This window comes from Polistes canadensis, unplaced genomic scaffold, assembly GCF_001313835.1.
Source record: "Polistes canadensis isolate GaletaPanama2010 unplaced genomic scaffold, ASM131383v1 scaffold_106, whole genome shotgun sequence".
NCBI lineage: Eukaryota > Metazoa > Arthropoda > Insecta > Hymenoptera > Vespidae > Polistes > Polistes canadensis.
Window position 1 is genome coordinate 282,831 of NW_014569653.1, and position 20,278 is coordinate 303,108.

General features: G+C 35.9%; 1 long non-coding RNA gene across 1 annotated transcript in view; it reads right to left on the reverse strand.

Moving 5' to 3' along the window:
• LOC106787573 overlaps positions 1-20,278 on the reverse strand; it is a 93,334-nt gene that overhangs the window by 1,433 nt on the left and 71,623 nt on the right. Inside the window, exon 4 of the long non-coding RNA XR_001381803.1 lies at positions 17,899-18,020. This is a non-coding gene — a long non-coding RNA (uncharacterized LOC106787573). The remainder of the gene's footprint in view (positions 1-17,898; positions 18,021-20,278) is intronic.

Sequence of the window (20,278 nt, forward strand, 5' to 3'; positions counted from 1 at the left end):
TCGTTCGTCCGTCCGTTCGTTCCTTCCTTCTCACTCTTTCTCTCTCACTCATTCTATTTCACTCTCTTTCTCTTTCTCTTTCTCTCTGTCCTTTACTCAAACTCTCTCTTTCACTCCCTCGTTCATTCGCTCGCTCGCTCGTTCCATCCTTCTTTCCTTCGTTCCTTCGTTCATTCGTTGTCTCTCTCTTTCTCTCGCTCTCGTGTGTGTTAACTCGTTCGTGTTCGTTCGCTCGCACTCGGCAACTGTCTCGCGCCGCCTCGGTAGAACGCGCGCCGGACCTTCCCCCACTCTTCGAGTCAACCCCGCCGACCGCCCAATCCCGACGAAGCTCGTGCCACCGGACCCGCCGCGACTGCCACGCCTACCAAGTACCGCCTCGTATTCCTCTATCCTTTTTTATCTTATCGTTGTTGCCGCGCGCGCTTGCTTCTTTCTCTCTCTCTCTTTCTCACTCTCTCTCTCGCTTTATGAAGAATCCAAGCTCGACTTTTAGATATCGGCATATATACACGAATATTCTACGTTTTTATATTTATTATTTATGATATCTAAGATATATTATGATGAATAAGAGTAAAATGTTCGCTTAATCTCCTGCAATGTGCTTCTTTTTGTTTTTTTTTTCCCCCTCAACTCGTTTTCCTTTCTTTTTTCTTCATCTGCTGAATATTCGTTTATAAATTGTATCTGATTTTTTATTCGCGATACGATTTAATAAATATCGCGGTTATATTTCTATATTTATTTAGATATTTTTATCTCTATCATTAAATATTATCAAAAAGGTAATTACTTATTTACCGCGAACGACTTAATCTCTATCGTAAATGTTTACATTTAAAATACGCACATTCATGAAAGATAAAGAAATATTATCTATTATCCAGTCGAGAAATGAAACTTTAACGAATTCAAAAAGTTATGCAAAATTATTAACTATCGTTATTTTCTATAAGAAAAATATATTTATTTATTCGTTAAAAAAAAAATATACAAAACGATATGTCGAAAAGAAATTTGAATTAAAAAAAAAATATGATATAAATTAGTTAAGAACGGACAGGTTAAATAATAAAACAGGTGTGTAAAATCTAAGAGCAGCAAGTAAAATCTCTTCATGTGGGAATGGGCTTGGGGGTTGGTACTTTGTGGCGACGCGAGAAGTGACTTCAACGAAACGACGGCGGTAACTTTTAAACGGGAAGAAAGAAAGAAGTCGCCCTTTCGTCTGTGCGTAAGCAACGAAACGGTGAAAGAGGGACGGACGAAGGGTGGAAGGATGGGAGGGAAGGAGGGACGGGGGTTAGGGAGGAAAGTAAGAGGGGATTTAGTGAAAGAGAGAAAGGGTGAATAAGTACGGTGACGAGGGCTACTTGCCATTTGCGGTTCTCTCGAGCGGAGCTGAACATTAAACGTCGTATTTGGTTGGTTATGCTCTTCGATAACAGAGTTACGATACGACGCCCGCGGAAGGGAGAGACGAGACCTTTGTAACGAAATTAAGGGCACAAAGAGATGACTCCGTTCTACTCTCTCTCTCTCTCTTTCTCTTTCCCCCCCTCTCCTCCCTCTTTCCCTTTCGCTACTTCTATCTCTCTTCATCATTCTCTTTCTCTATACAATCTAGTAGTAGACTAGGCCAGACTCCTTTAAATGGCTATTAACGTGAATTTAGGAAATAACACATGTAAACGTGATTTACCTACCCTCTCTTCGATTATATTCGAACCCCATATTCGATCCTTCTAAAATATGAAACCTTTACTCGTTAATAATTATAGAATATAAATAATCAAATGATGATTTAATGCAATTGAAAAGGTAGAGAGTTGAAATATTTTGAGTAAAAAAAATAAAAACCGGGGGGTGGGGGAGGGAACAAAGTGATACTGATGATACTGAATTTTGTTTGATAAAGTTCGTTGACGGCCTCTCTCTTCTTCCATTTATTCCTATAACACCGAGGTGAGATATTAGAAGCGTAAAAAAAAGGGAGAATCTCTTTCTCTCTCTCTCTTTCCCCACTCTCTCTTTCTCTCTTTCTTCGTAACAGGGAGAATGGCAAACGAGAAGAGTCGTCGGATATGCGATGGTCCAGAATAACGACGCCCCTGGGCTTTCCGTCGAAGGAATATTGTTCGCTTTTTACGAGGCCACGATGTATAAACGTACGCATCTACGTACGCAATCCCATAGTAACAAGAAAACTAAAAAATGCGTTATTACATTCGCGGTTTTCATCAACCCACCATCTATCTTTCGCTAAATTCGAATTTAGGAGATGAAGTTTAATCTTTAAACGGGGATTTAATAATATAATCAATTATTTATATCCTTGCTTTAATTAATCGAAACAATTAATAAGATGTGACTAAATATTTATTATTTATAAACAAAAAATGACATAATATAAAGTTAATTAATTATTAATCGATATTCTGAAAATAGGTATAAACGTGTATATTTACACATTATAGTATTATTTCATTGTCTTACAATAATGTATAATCAAATTTGAATATTAACAATGTGCAACGATATTTTTAATATTTCGATTTAATTATTAACACACAGTTATTCTGAAACCCATTAAATGTTTGCACGTAATAACCGGTCAACAATATTTATCGAACTAACAATAAATATAACCTAAATCCATTAATAATTAGTACCTAATATAACGTAAATCTAAAAAATAATATTCACGCTTGGTAGAAACAAAAAATAACGATACTATCGATGAGAACATTCGAACGGAGTGTTTTTTTGGAAACAAGAATAATAGAAAGATACGAAAAAAAAGAAAGAAGAAATGAAGATTTTGGGTGGTCGGTTAGTTCGATTAAAAGAATTTAACCGAAATCTACGGCTCGTTTCGCGGCTCTTTCGTGACCCTTTCGTTTCGCGAGTTTCCCTCTTTTTAAGCGTGCACGTTGAGCGCGAACGGAGGTTTTAGGGTGGTATCCGTTAAGCCGTGGATCACGGACAGGGTACACGAAGGGGTGTCACTGCCCATAACATCCGTATTTCTCGTGCCGTTGATACTCTTTCAGCCACCCTCATCGAACGAGAAAGATAGAGAGATATAGAGAGAGAAAGAGAAAGAAAACGCATTGTAGGGGGAGGCAGGCCGAGTAAGGGCGACCATAAATTTTACTACGTAATATTGTTTAACTGCAAACAGTGTAAGGTCGTCGCGATGAAACGGAAAAAAATTTCGAAAGGAAATACGTGTACGTACGTTCTTCTTCACGTTGCTTTCTCTCTCTTTCGTCTATTTTATTTCTTTCTTTTTTCTTTTTTTTATATTTCCAGTCATCCCCTACGAGAAGAAATCGGATTATCGGAAGAATAAGTTACGACGTGTTCTTCCATTTAATTTATTGAATATTTATCTAAATAAATCGGGAAGAAGGATAAATAAATGATCGTAGATAATTTTTATTTATCGTCGCCGTAACAACTTATTCATCTTTTCTTCGTATTCTTTTTCTACGCAATGATACTATCGGTCATTTAACTCATTGATTTGTTTATTTCATTTGCCAAAAAAGGACAACCAAAAAAAAACTATTGCAACGAAACTTTATTACTCGTAAAAAAGTTACAAGAAAATGATTCTAACCAAAAAGTATAATTATTATAAACAATAATATATAAAGAACGCGAAATCAGAATATCACGATGATGATCGTTGTCATCCATCTTCTTGATCAACAATATTCTTTTCCCTCTTAATTCGCGGACAATTCCAAAAGCCAGACCAAAAATTAGACGCAAAAAGTGTACGCGAAAAAGTTTCTTCCTCGAGAAAGAAAAAATGAAAAAAATAAAAAGCAAAAGAATTTTGTAGACCAATCGGGAATCGGAACGTCTTCCAACGAATGAACGAACAAACGTATGAACATACGAACGAACGAACGAACGAACGAACGAACGAAAGCAACGATGGCGTTGGCGGTGCGTCTCGCAGTTTGATACGGCACCGTGGTGGCTTAAAATTAGCCATTTCCGCGGTAATCGCTACCTGAGCCGACGAAGCGCTCTACCAGTCGGCGGCGGCGGCATTCCTCTCACCCCTCCGGCATTACAGAGACAGCACCAGCCTTCCCGGTATTGTACAAGAACAATGAGCAAAGAGAAATATTGATGATGCTGCCGTCGTGTGGCTAAGCGTACGCGGCCGCTTCCATGCTGTGTCGTGTGTGCAAGAGAACTGCCTATACGAGCACTAGTAGTACTACATGAATGTATATACACACATACACACACACACATAACACACACACAAATCTACATATATAATACTTGGAGAGTAGTCGCTCTCTGAAAGGACCGAGGAGAACGCAGAAAGAGGAACGACAAGAGAGGCAAGCGCGAGTTGAGTTAAAGGGGTGTGCAAGCCTGCACGAAGAGAGAGACATAGGGAGGGGGAAGGGTAGGGAGGATGACAGAGGGTGGGATAGAAAGAGAAAGAGAAAGAGAGAGAGAGGGTTATACGCTTAATATTTCAGTATCGCGAAATTCTGTCCCTGAATCATTAATCGCCTACCCCTGCGGTGCCTAGACGAGTCTCGCCTCTCACCCCTCCTCCTCCTCCTCCTCCTTTTCCTCCTTTTCCTTCTCCACCGCCCACTCACTCACTCACTCACTCACTTCCACTTCCATCACCCACCTTCGAAACCCTCTCTCTTCTTTCAATCTCATTCTCTCTCTCTTTCTTTCTTTCTTTCTCTCATTCTATTCATTTCTATCCGTAGCAGTAAAAGATATTTCTAGCATCTTCTCGGCGATTATTTAGCGAGAATATTTTACTGGTATACTCGTAAGTAAAGAGGAGGAAACTGTAATTAACCGACTGATTAATTACCGACTTGATCGTGACGCCGCGAAATATCATCGAAAGATTCGAATCTTTTAAACTACAGACTACTAGGTACACTTCGTTTCAGATCTCTTCCTTTTTATCTTTCTTTTTCCGATTCTCTTGATCGTTCTCACGATATTCGGTTAGAAGTTATTCGTATGAGAATGATGATGATGATGGAGTGGAAGTTTGATTGTATTTATTGTTAGGCAGAAGTATATCCGGTTTAAACTCCGGAGAATTCGAATAAAAATTCCTTTTCCGGTTTTTTGAAAGATTAAACGATGTTTTGATTCAACGTTAGGAAAAAAAGATAAAACGTCTTGTTCAATTTATATATTTATATAACATTCGATATAACACGATTTCATTTGAGAATAATGAAATTATTTGTTAAGTAATAATATTAGTAATATTGTTGTATTTCGTTAACATTTGATTTATCATTCATAATAGCAATTGATCGAGACTCGTTTTTATAAATTAAATCTTTATAATATGTGATCAGAATTTGAAATAGGGGATGACGTCCGTTTAATTTTTGGAAAAACCAAAAAAAAAAAGAACATGAATAGATAAGGAAAAATGGAAAAGAGTTAAATTTAACTCCATCATTTTTTTTTTATCACAAATACCTCCACCAATTCATTTATATTGATATTAAAAACGTTAATAAAGTTAATCGCGTCTCGGTATAACAACTCAACGATCTCGAAGAGATTAGAATGAGATTTAAGTAATTAAAAGGCATTCAATATGCACACAATGGGAACAGCTGTACAATGAGAACGTGAAAATCAACGATATCGGTTTATCCATGTTTTGACAAGTGTTCGACTATTGAAAAAACAAATCTCCGCCTACTTATTAATCATACTTAAACGAGATATCCGAATCTATGATAAGAACAATAGAATAAACAAACAACCTAATTAGATATAATCACTAATTATTTCTTAAAAGCAAACACAACGATTAGATTTTGTTCATAGAACTCATAGAACCCCACCCTCCCAACCCCACCGCCCTTACGTCCAAACATTATCGTACCATTGTCGATTCGTATTTATCGATATATCGAAAAAGGAAAAAGAAAAAAGAAAAGGGTTACAATGAGAGGGCTCGAAAAGTTGGGAAAATTCAGTTTCGAGTAGTAGTGTGAAGGTGAATTTAAACCATGTTAGGTATTCGTTTGGCCAACTAGGATTCCGATTGCTATCGTGCGTCCTCTGCGTCCTATATGATACTGATGCATACACGCACAAGAAGAAGAGACATACACACACACACATACACACATACAAAACATACACACATGTCTCGACGATAGTTATTAGTCGGTAGTCGCGGCAGAACGTGCAGGTTGCGCGTGAGTTTAACGTTGCCGAAGGGGTGGTGGTGGTGGTGTAGGAAGAAGAAGGGAGGCTTTGTGGGGTGGTGTAGGAGGGTGGTAGTAGAGGTAGTAGTGGGTGGTGGGTTGATACTGAACAATGATATCGGGTATTTGATTTGTAACCGACGACAATACCGACTTGCGACCCCGCATTTCATCCCCCTACTACCATATCCCTCCTTTACCCCCTTACCAACCCCCCTCCCCACTACCCACCACCATCACCACCGTTTCCTCTTCTCGTTCCTCCGGCAAGTGCACGAGCGCGCATGTGTGTCTATGATAGTGCATACAACACGCGTTAGAATAGGGGCCACGAGCCAAGTCTGTCGATAACAGCTAGTATCTATTCTCTATCTAACCTTCTTCTTCTTCTTCTTCTTCTTCTTCTTCTTCTTCTTCTTCTTTTACTATATCGTATCAAACGTACGTTTTTGTTAGAAAAAAGAAGAAGAAGAAAAAAAAAAGAAAGAAAAAAGTAGAAGTAGAAGAGAAGAGAAGAAACGTCGCGAACATTATTTTTATATTTTATATGCAATACTTTGATATATTTTTCTTTTGTCGTTTCGATAAAAATTTATTAGTTCGTTATATATATTTGTAAACGAAAAGAAAATGATTTTTGTTATATATATGTTACCGTCAAAGCCGGAAATCAGTCATTGCTAGTAATTCCTCGGCATTACTATGAATGCAACGAGCCTTCAGACGAAGTCGGAAATTAAAAAATTCTTCCATTTTTTCCTAGGCATCGAACATAATACTTTGATATCTTACGTAACCATTTCAAAGAAATATCAGAGATTGCAATGCTGTAAAATTGTACAACTTTGCTATTTCTTTGAAAAGTTTTGCTAAATATTTTTTATACTAAAAGTTAATAAATTTTAATGAAACTCTTATATTAAATTAAAGTACACTCCTTTGTCTACGCGTAGAATACCATATCGAGTTATAAATTTAGCATGTAAGGTTCAGAAAATGTCAGAGAATGCAATGCTGTAAATTGTGCATCTTTGCAATTTCTTTGAAAAGTTTTGCTAAATATTTTTTATATTAAAAGTGAATAGATTTTAATGAAACCTATATTAAATTAAAGTGCACTCTTTTGTCAACGCATATTTGAGTTCATACAATACTCTTCGTCTTTATCTTTATTTTCTTCTTCTTCTTCTTCTTCTTCGTTGACTCGATGAGGTGGAGAGTGGGGAGGTAAAGAAAAAAGTAGAATATTTTTCTCGCTTGGAAAAACATGGAAAGTTAAAGGGATGCGAAAGAAGAAGGGGAAGGGTAGAGGGGAGGGATGAGAGATAGAAAAAGGAGAGGTGAAATAAGGGGAGAGAGAAATGACCGTGCCATCTCGCGAACGTACGTACATATTTGGCAGAAGACATCCCCGGCAGTCAGGTGCAACGGACCTATTGACGTGTTAATTGCACCTGAATAATTGACGGTGGCACCAACTCCGTCAGTGGTGCTCCGTTCTTTTAAAATGTCTCCCGATCTCGTTAACCTGCTACGAGTAAAAAGAGAAAGAGAAAGAGAGAACAAGATGAAAAGGGGAACACAACACAGACTGACGTTTTTCCGGGACGGAAGACTACGTTGCTCTGTTCGTTTGTGTATGTTAAACATTTTCTATGATATACTCTAACGTATATGTATATGTATTATTGGACAATATTAAAAAAAAAGAAAAAAAGGTTAATTATTTATTCGGTATTTAAATTTTTTGTTTTGTTTGATTTAATTTTTAACGCATGCAAATATTTCCATCGTATTCGAATATTTTTGTATTTTATGCGAACAGTAATATTATTAACAAAAGAAAAAAACAACACACAACATATTATATTAATAATAATATTTAAAATAATGAACAATAAAAATAGATTTACTTAAAATAATACTAAATTATATAGTTGAATCGTTATTTATATAATACTATAAGGGATCAATTCTCCTGATCGATTTTCAAGCTCCACAACTAAAATCCCAGCATGTCTCTCTCTCTCTCTCTCTCTCTCTTACTCTCATTGGTTTCTTAGATACGAAGAAGCAAAGTACAATCGCCAGTCGTCGCGAGAACGATGCGCCTTAGGTTGGCACAGCACGTACACACTTGTATGCAATCGGAAACAGGGAAAATGCTCAAGCCGTAGACTGAATTATTGAGGATTTAGCCGTGTATCGTCAGAAGGGAAGGGTTCTCTGTGATCGTAAGAATATCTAACCTCAACGTGGACTTTCTATTATTCAAGCCCTGTCATCCCCGCGTTTCGAACGAAACGCACTACCCAGAAAGCTCGAGAGAACTCGATCCTATCACTTATTTCCGATCGTTCGACCATCCCACTTCAAGCATCGTTCGACACTTTTCTAACCTTTTCTAACATACTTTTTTTTTTCCTTATCATCTTATTCGATTTTCATCGATTAATATTTCTTACTTTTCAATCGTAATAAACCACACGACTATCACATTCTTCTTCTTCTTCGATCAAAATATTTAGACAAGAATCAAGGTAAAAGAATCTGTTACTTTGTTTTAATATTCATTACGTTCAAATAAAATGTTATATAATAATCATCTTTTAATAACTCTATTAAGTATAACAGTATCATCACATTTCACACAAGCTATCATATAATATCGAAAAGTGTTGGAAGATAAAAAAAAATAAATGAAAGAAGATAATATAAAAGAAGAAGAAGAAAAAGTGAAAAAAGGTAGACAAAAAAGAAAGGAGAAGAAGAGAAAAAAAAATCAAAGAAATGAGAAATCATAAAGGATCGATGAAGGATCGTATTATAAGAGGGCGTGAAGGGAGGAATGCATATATATCTCTGCGTGTGCGTATGTGTGTATTAGAATGCGTGTCGAGGGAACGATCGATCGATCCGACTACTATCTTCCCTGGAGGCCTTTCCAGAAACCCTGAGGGATCGGAGGATACATCGGGTGTTCGATATAAACTGTGATTGATATTTAGTCGCGCCACTCGGCACTTAAGAGGATTAAGGTCCATCCAGCAGGAGTATCGGACCGGGAACAGCCGAGAGAGAGAGAGAGAGAGAGAGAGAGAGAGAGAGAGAGAGAGAGAAAGAGAGAGAGGAGAGAAAGAGAGAGAGCTTTGGCGCTTGCAAGCAGCAACCGTGGCAACGTATATACCCCCGTGTACTACGTACGGTGGTAACGCGTCCGGGCAGGACGATCCTCGAGGTGCCTCCATGACACGACCACCTACTACGACCCTCTCAAACACCAAGGATTCCCACCTATCCGACAAACATGCCGGAACGTGCAACTCTGATTACAGTTAGTTCGGTCTACTGATCTAAACTCCCATAACGTTTGGCTACTACGTGCCGATACACACCATCGTCTGTTTCTAACCAAGGATTTGTTGTCAATTTTAAAGTCGATCCTTTAATAATCAAATATTCGAATCAAATAATATATCTACGATAGTTTTCATAGGATTATTGTATTATTATTATTTCACACATATATACACCTACTTTAAGATCGTGATCATTTTCAACAATGATTAATGTTAAAATATCGTTCGTATAATTTTTGTAAAATAAAAGTTTTAAGTTAGAAATGATTTTTTTTTTTTAAATATAATTCGTTATTTTCGTTTTTATATGTCAAACCTTTCTCTTTCTCTCTCTCTCTCTCTCTTTCTGGCTATCGTAAAAAAAAAAAGGAACTTTTTTCGTTAGTTTTCAAGAGAATATTTGTGTGTTTATATGGAATTATTTATAAAATATATATAATAGTATAGTTTTTTGTTAAATATCAATACATTACAATAAGATTTTATTAATGTGTCTAAGATAATTGGTCATTTGTTTATTAAGAAAAAAGAGATAGTACGTATACTCGAAACGTTTCATCCTTACATCGACAATATAAAACGAAGCATAAAATTAGATTTAACCGATGACCGTGCAACAGCAGCAGCAGCACCCGAATCGACGTTAAGCCTATCTCTTTCTCTCTCACTTGTTCTTTCACTCTTTCCCGACTTCTCATAAATTTTAAATAACCGCTCCAAACGATCTGAATTCCCTGTCTATCCACTTTCCTAGAAGAAAGAAAGAAAGAAAGAAAGAAAGAAAGAAAGAAAGAAAGAAAGAAAGAGTATAAAATGATCGTTGTCTCGTGGCCTCGTTTATCCTTATTTTTCCTAGTGTTTTTTTTTTTCAAACAAGTAGTAAATGAAATTCAAAGAAGAAATGTATATAACCCTCTCTCTCTCTCTCTTTCTCTCTCTCTTTTACTTTCTTTCTATTTCTTGCTTATGATGGGAATACTAAAGAGAAACAAGATACTATTTAACTAACGTAAAAATAACAAAGATGACAGTTAAAGTAAAAAAGAAATAAGCTTTTGAATTACTGTTTAGGTATGACTAAAGTATTTTTAAAATGGACTGAAAGATTCGAATTAAAAGGTCGGATTACTATTTTTCCGAACATATACGTACATCCACACAGAGAGACATGTATATACTTGAAAAATAGATAGAAAAAAGTATATAAGAGTGAATATCATATTGATAAATCTTATAGGTGTGTGTGTGTGTGTGTGAGAGAGAGAGAGAGAGATGATCTCAAAAGTCCGACGATATCTACTTACATACGTATCTATTAGACTTACAAAAATTTCAAATATAACTGGAGAGAGGATAAATTTGATTCGTATTAGGAATGTCTCGATGTATTTCTAACGATTCTGCTCTATTTCCGATCGAGATCTAGCACGGTAAAAAAAGGGGTAGCTTTTTCAAAACAAATGTCTGGAAAAGACAACGACCTCGAATTAAAAAAATATATAATAATAACAATAATAATAATTCTTATATTGTTACTTGACGATTTAACTATTAACAAAAATGCAATAATCATATAATAATAATTTAATAATTATTTTATCTTGAATATTTATATCGCATAAATCATCTTATCTTACTATATAAAGAATTATTAAAAAATGTTCAATTTAATCAGAATCTCTTCAATTACGTTTAACAAAGTATAACCCAAGTAAATAAAGTATTACCTACACAACATAATATCGCATGATAGAAAATTATCTAAATTATTTAATGTATTCGTAGATGAGCTCATACTATGATAATTGCAAGTTAGAAGAAGTACCTATTCCTTAAGCCGAGCAAATAAAAATCACGAAGAGTATAGTTGGGATCAAAGTTCCTCGCGTGGAAGAAGTTATGATAAAAATAAGAAAAGAAAAAAAGAAATAAGAAAAGTAAAAGGAACGAACCAAACAACCAACAACAACAACAAAAATACAAGATAAAATGAAAGAGATAAAGAAAAAGAAGAAGCGAAAGAGAAAGAGAAAGAGAGAAACGTTGTTCGATCAGTTGGAGGAGACGACGTCCGTCTAGAGAGATCAGGGTTCGCTATTGGCTCCGATTGAAGCATAGCATTCGAACTAGTTCCGGGTGAGCGTTCGAACTGAACACTCGCTCGAACGCACATCAACTAGAGAGAGAGAAAGAGAGAGAGAGAGAGAGAGAGGGAAGAGGAGGAGAAGGAGGAAGGTGGGGTTGGGTGGGATAGGGGGGGACTTGGCCTCCGCCTCCGCCTCTCTCTCCCCTCCAATTTCTCCATCTCCTCCTGTTCCTCCTCCTCCTCCTCCTCTTCCTCCTCCTGTAGCTCTTCATTCTCCTCCTCGTTCCTCCGGCAGCAGAGTACCGCTCTCGTTCCCTCCTCTCATCGATAATATACGGTCGTGCATGATTCTGCTTCGCGTATCGCAATGGCCCTCTGGGCAACCACCCATTCTACAAGCTAGCAACCTCCCGGCGTACCTAGCGCGCCAACCTGCCGGCTTGGCTCTGTGGTAGATAATGAGTGATTAGGTAATTAGTTGTCCAATATACACCCCATCCACCAGAATCCCTCTCTCACTCTCTCTCTCTCTCTCTCTCTCTCTCTCTTCTATTCCTCTTCGCCACGACCACTAACCCGTGTCTCTTTCTCCTAGAGAGGAGAGGGCTTGCTCGCTTGTTCGCCCACCTGCTTCCCCAATCCTGGTTATTCTCGTCGATCTGGAACGACGATTTCAACCCCCTTCGACTTCGGACTCTCCCCAAATTCCCTCTATAACTCCTCAACCCTTCCACTACGTTCTCTCTTCTTCTCTCTCTCTCTCTCTCTCTCTCTCTCTCTCTCTCTCTCTCTCTGTTTGTATGTATGTATGTATGTCTGTCTTTCCTTTTCCGTCCCTAGTTTTGAACAAAGACAGATAGAGAATCGTAGAGAGTCAGTGTGCTTCTGTAATGCGTACAACGAGCATCCTATTCTTCCAACCGAACGAGATTCCTGTTTTCTCTAGATACGTACTCGTATTAGGTATATATATATATGCATCCCATAATGCATAAGCTATGAATATAATATCGATTGTAAAGCGAACGGACAAATTCAATATACATGTTGCTTTATTAATCCATTTTGATAGTTACTATATAATACCCATTTACCGTTACATTATTTACAATCTGATTATGCGCGTTAGATATTGTACAAAGGTATTTATGTATCAAAATGCATTAACGAATTGAATATTCTAATTCAAAGAAAAGAGAGAGAGAGAGAGAGAGAGAGAGAGAGAGAGAGAAAGATTTCTCTCCTTGTTGGGATTAATATTTTCCTAGGATTTCAATTACTTCAAATTGAAATTATCTCTCTCTAACATTGATATCAACGTAAGAGAAGGCAAGAAAGAAAAAAAGAAAAAACAAACAAACAACACGAGATGCGAGTGCATTTTCGAAGTTTGACATTGGCGTCAGAGAAATTTGTGTGTTCACGCGGAGTATCGATCTGAGAGAGAGAGAGTGAGAGAGGGGAAGAGGAGAAAGAGGGGGGTAACTAAAGGGGTGATCACGAATCTCCCATTTCGTCCGCTTCCTACAGCCTGTCGTCCGAAAAAAGAAAAAAAACCAAAAAAAAAAAAAAATGGCCTTTGCCACAACGGTCGTGCCAGCCAACAGTACTTCCACTACCACCCTCACCACCACCCTCTCCACCCCCACCACCACCATCACCACCACCTACATCTCCATCTCCAGCTCGTACTCTGGTTCCACCGACGGCGTCCATCCCCTTATAAATATAACAATTAAGCGCAAGCGAAAGGGGTCGAGAACGGGCGCGTATCGAGGGAAGCAAAGGGAGGACACGACGAACGACCAGAGTGCCGGAACGTTTTGTTGCAGGGGCTGTCGCCCACCACTTACCGCACCACTACCTTTATACACGGTGGCACGAATAAAGTCTTATCAACTATTATATATTTTATCCTGTAAACAAATTTTGTTTTCTTTAAAATCATCATCGTTTATCTTTTATATTTTTTTTCAGTGAAATTTTTACAAACGCCGTTAACAATCATATTTTATAAAAAATGTCATGAAAATAGAGAGAGAGAGAGAAAATGTTAGATAGAAACCATGATTGAGATTATGGAAAGGTCTAGTGTTAAGTGTGTACGTATATGTATGCGTGCGTGAAATAGAATCAGTTTTTAATTACACATTAAAATAAGAATAATATATAACGTACACATTTGTATAAATTTAATAAAATTACATACAGATATATTATATCTATTCAAGATGAAAATTTGTAATCCAATCTTAATACTGACTAGGAACATTGAAAAGATTCTAAATATAAGTAGAGAGTATAAGAGTATTGGATATACCTTAAAAAATTATTAATTAATCGAAGAAAATGTATTTTATTATTTATAAGCACGGAATATAATAGTAAACATACCTTTCTCCTCGGTGTCTAACGTTAAACTGGTACGTTGTGTACACTATTGAAAGTTCTATTATTGAATGTTATTGTATGTTGTATGACACTATTTCAAAAGAATAAATTCCATTTATTACGTATATTATTTTCGTTATATACGTATGTGGCCTTCGGAAAGTCATATAAACTACAATCAATAAAAAAACTTTCATTGAGGACAAGTCTAACGAGGGATTTCGAAGCGGACGGTGCACCGAACATATACTCCGTGTTTTTATACAACAATACACATGTTATTCGATTAATTAACAATTATTTGAATATTCCATAATGTAATCCACACTTATATTACAGGAAAATTTTATCCTCGAAGTCATAACTGCGCCAGGAGCTTTAAAATAATTACATAAAAATGAAAAAAAAAAAATGCTTAAATTTTATTTATTAAGAATATTATACTCGTTATACACGTGTGCAATTATCTCGAAAGGTCATATAAATAATATTTAATAAAATAACTTTCATAGAGTACAACGTGCCAGTCTGAAAGTGAATTTTGAGGAAGACGATGCACCGAACATATACAACGTGTTTTCAGATAACAATATACATTCTTTTCGATAAATTAACAATCAATTCAAATATATTATCATTTAAGGGACATTCTCATTTTATAATATATACGAATCAATTGATTATTTTTCCATGCAATTAATACGAGTTTCATTTTTACTGGGGCGTCGAGGCCAACGCACGCACGTTCACTTTTTGATTATATATTTTTTTGTTTGTTTGTTTCAAATATACATTTAAAGCCGACATTGTTTGCGTTCGTGCATCGTTGGATTAACGATAAAAATTTAATGAAAATTAAGAAATAATTGATAATCGTGTGTATCGAAATAAATAAATAAATAAATAAATAAAAGACAAAAAAAAAAAGAAAGAAAGAAGAAGGGAATAAAATTGAAATGAATATTTTCTCTTATACGAGGGCATCTGATATTTTCTATGGTTCACCCTATATACTTAAAACATATATGTATTACGATTTACGTGCACGCATACATACGTTACGTATACGTCTCCCGCTTATGTTATGTCCTCCAGCAACTACCCTCTCATACGATGCAAAATAGAAAGGGGTAAGTTCGATCGTTTGGGGGCTCTCTCTCTTTCTCTCTCTATCTCTATCTCCCCGACTCTCTTTCTCCACTTTTCGGAGTATACAACCACTGATACGCTTCGCAAAGTTATAGAACACTAACGTCATATCTAAAAGTATGTCGTAGTTGTTATTGTCATAATTCGACGAAAATATTCATCAATAATTATTTTATTTGAATATTATTTCGTCGATATAATGTTATCCCATTTTTCGCGTGCATCGATATAAATAATCATAACATAATGTTTCGTATTATCGATTTTTCTATCATACAAATTGAAAGATTACTAAAATCGAATGAAACGAAATAGTATAAGTAAAAATTACATAAAAAAAAGAAAAGAAAAAGAAAAAGAAAAAGAATAGGTTTAAGCAAGTTGAGTGAATACAGTTGAAGGTAATGGGGGGTGGAGGGAGGTGAGGAGGAAGGTAGAAGAGACACTACTAGGACAAAAGATCGTTGAAACTTTAGGCCGCGACGTGGGAGTTTAATTCACGAAAGCGCCGAGACGAATTCAATTCGCGTAAGTTAACGCGTGACGAAACCGTCTCACTCTTCTCGTTCTTTTACATCATGGTGATGGTAGTCGTAGTCGTAATCGTAGTCGTAGTTGGACGACCTAGGTCATAACTATTTAAATGCTCGCTGCTGGATAAATTGTTGTATTAGTCACGGCAAGTTTATATTAATACATTCTTCCCCATCTCTTTTATACTATCTTTCTTTCTTTCTTTCTTTATCTCACTATCTTTATATCTGTCTCTTTATTTTCCTTTCATTTTCTAGCACGCTTCGTCATTTCCTAGCTTAGAAACCTTCCATTCGACGACTAAATTCGTCATACCAAATAATATATCAAATATTCTTCAAATATTACAGCGAAACTATGAAAAATATTCTCAACAAATTGATACAAAATTTTATCGGAATTTTGTTAATCGAAGGAAAAATGTTATATCATTTTATTAAGCCCCCTATTTTACTTTTTTACCCTTTCTTTTTTTATCTTGATATTATATATATATACTCCTTTTTTTTTGATTCGTATATTTTAATAATATAAAATATATTACAAAAATTCTAATATCTTTTTTTTCATTCCTATCTCAAAGGAATGCTATCTCCTTCCCCCCCCTCCCATCTGATCTCACCCCTATCCTCTTTGTGTTTATTATCGTATTTTATTATTTTTTTATTATCAAACGAATTGAATAGAATAATTGAAAAGTATAAAGAATAGATCATTTAAAATATTACATTATTGTTGGAATTGATTGTATAAAAGGAATGGGATTTTTCTCGAGAAATATTTAAACGATCGATCATTTGCGAGAAATCTTCAAAGCTTTCATTGACAAATCTATTTCTGACAACGACGATGACGATTACCACGATGACAAGAATAAAACGTATATAATATACGTATATAATTATACGTACGCTTATATGCTTGTAAAGATATCGGGAACATAGTTTCTGATGTAATACATACTTTGTAACAGAGGTCTCGCACTTGTAATTTCTTCGCTGACAACATCCGCTATTTTTGTCGACGCCAAACGAGCCGCAAGAATGCAACGAGAACACAACACACACAACACACACAGTGTTGTATTTCTTTATTATTAATATTATTATTATATTAATAATAATTTCCAATCCCCTAATATATTCATAAATTTTGTCGAAGAAAACAATTAACGACGCGATTTGTTAGAAATAACAAATAATTCTAATTTGTTACCTTATCATCGATGAAAAATTTATCGTTAAAGTAAAACCGATCATCTCGATTTCATTAATTTTAATAAAAAAAAAAAAAAAAAAAAAAAAAAAAAAAAAAAAGATTAACTTTCTAACATATTTTTTTCTATTTTAATGAATTTAAATCGATTCGAAAAATGTGAGAGTGAGAGTGAAAGAGAGAGAAAGATNTCCCCTAATATATTCATAAATTTTGTCGAAGAAAACAATTAACGACGCGATTTGTTAGAAATAACAAATAATTCTAATTTGTTACCTTATCATCGCTGAGCCATGGTCCGGTCACACCTTGACTAAATGCAGCTGCTAAACATAATTGATAAAAAAAAAAAAAAAAAAAAAAAAAAAAAAAATAAAAAAGATTAACTTTCTAACATATTTTTTTCTATTTTAATGAATTTAAATCGATTCGAAAAATGTGAGAGTGAGAGTGAAAGAGAGAGAAAGATAAAGATAAAGAAAAAAAAGCCTTTATACTTGAACTCGTACGTGGATATGAACGATGTTAAAAGATTGTAAGTACTTCCAAGGGCCTTCTTACAGGTTCCCCACCCTTTTTCTTTCTCATTGGAAAGAAGGAGAAGGTCGTTCGGGTCCCTTGAAAATGGAGTTTCCTTAAGTGGTAGAGAAAATCGATGCACGATTCGAGCACTAGCTAGCTACGAAGAGTAGAAGAAGTAAAAGGAGGGTGTGGAGGAGGGTTTACCGACCGCTCGTTACCTTCATAGGTGGAATCAAGGCAAACTTTCAGTTCAAAATTGCAACCTGCGTACTCCTATATCACCCTGTTGCTCTTCTATTCTCTCTCTCTCTCTCTCTCTCTCTCTCTCTCTCTCTCTCTTTTTCTTTCTCTTTCTTTCTCTCTCTTATCTTCTTTCAATGTCCTAACTGCTCACCTATAAGTTAGATGTTTTCGTACGCCTTCGATATCTCGCTTCTTCCTGACAAGGTACGTTGCACTCGTTGAAATCCATTCTTCGTTTTTTTGGGGTGATCCTCCGTGTGCCTTTTCGAAAAACTACAAAAAGAAAAAAATATTAGTTAATCGAAAGAGAGATGCATCGATTATAAATATTTATTTTCATTATATTATTATATATATATATATATTTATTATTTTTATATTTATATATTTTTTTTAAATTTTGATCTATAATTTAGAAAAAAAATATCTATCATTCTTCTTACATATTTCAACGTAATATTTAAAAATGAATCACAATTATAAAGAATAATATATAATTGATATTTTTTCTATAAGATCACGCGAATATGAGAATCAACGAAAATATTTCAATACCCCTTTTGTCGATCGAATATTTTATACGGATGATTTTCGAGAAACAAAAAGAAAGAGAGAGAGAGAGTTCTAACGAATTGCTTTACAGTTTGAGAAAGTTTAGTTAGAAAAAGAAAAGAGATACGAGAGAGATAGAAATCGAGAAAGAAAGAAAGACAGAGAGAGAGAGAGAGAGAGAAATAGAAGCGACGATAAACGGTGATGAGGAGAAGGAAGATAGGGAAAAGGAACGGGAGTGAGGAGGGGCGGGGGCTGGAGAGGAGGAGGAGGAGGTAGCGATGGTTACAGCAGAATAAACCCCTCAATAATGAGTTCCGCAAGTGAATTCCGGTGCGGAGAGGCTCGAGATAATAAAACAGAGCGGCCGGTACGCCGGTGTGCCACTACACCAACGTTGACGTTGATCTGAGCTGGTGCTTCGTGAATGAGATAGTGTGCACGTAATAACGTAACTATGTGTGTCTGTATATATTATATATATTCTGTATATTCATATATATATATATATATATATTATATAGTTCGTACGTATGAGTGTTTATGTTCGTGTGTATATCTATACGTCTGTCAGTCTGTATGACTATGTCTATGTGTATATGAGCGTGCGTGGGTGTGGGTGTGTTTGCCCGTGTATATACGTGAGAGTACCACCGTACCGGCAAGAGTAATAGTAAGAGGCAATAAAATATAATGAAATAACATCCAATCCAAGAGAGATATTGTGAAAATATTATTACTAACTTATTACTCGCTGGGTTCGGTGCAGCACGCTCTCTTTTTCTATTTCTATCCATCTATCTCTCTCTTTCTCTCGCGTTTTCTTTCTCTCTTTCGTTCTTTCTCCCAAAGCTTTTTCTTCCTTTTTACCAACCCCCTACACCACCGTACTCTCATCCACCCGACCTCGACCCGAACTCGTCCTTTCCAACCCACCATTCGGGGTTGGGTACTCCTTTCTTGTATTTCTATATTCCTCTCTCTCTCTCTCTCTCATTCACTCACTCACTCTTCATCTGCTCACACTCTCATAAGTTTTTCTATTTATTTATCTCTCTTTCTCTCGCACAATGTCCAGTTTTTATTCGAACGTTTCCTCCCTCCCCCACGCCTCGATCTACGTTTCTAACGCATCAGATTTTTGACTATTAACGTTTTCGCATATCGTTTATCTAACACTTGCTACGTTACTTGTAGATCTTTTACACCTTTCTCCCTCTCTCTCTCTCTTTCTACCATATCGACCCGATAGGGGGAGTCGGAACTTGATTTTTGACAGAGAGAAGTTATTACGGGAAGATAAAAGGAAGAAAAAATAAAATAAAAATTTGCGTTAAAGTGGGCCCGTATAAAATAAAGATAAATATATTAGTCGCGCTGATAAGAATCTTCTATTTCCTCAAGGGAATTCCCTTTTCCGTGCTGGCAATAAGATAATATCAACTTACTGAAATTAAATAATAAAATGATAAGATAATAAACGGATAGAGAATCACAAATAAGAATTAAGAATGAAGAATAAGGGACGTGAAGAAATTGGATCGGTAAGAATCGTTAAGGGAAGAATAAGAAGAATAAGAAGAAGCATCATCGGTTGCATTGGTTGCATCGGTTGCATAGCATTCGCCTTCGGAGGCGCAGCACCGTACGTACGATTTGCGATCGATCGAGCACGGCCCGTCGGCGTATTTGAAATGCAAAGTACGTGCCGAGCATTATCTTCCAGGAAAGACTGGGCGGTGGAATAAAAAAAAAAACAAAGGAAAAGAAAAATAAAAAAAGAAGCAGAAGAAGAAGAAAAAAAAGAAAAAGAAAAACAGAAAAAAAAAGAAAAAATTATTACGGCCAGAGAGATCGCGATACGTGGTGACGAAAGACGGTTATATAAAGGACGGATACGTATGTGCACACGTACGTAAACACACAGACACATATATAAATATACGTAACACGTATCTACACATATTATATATATATAT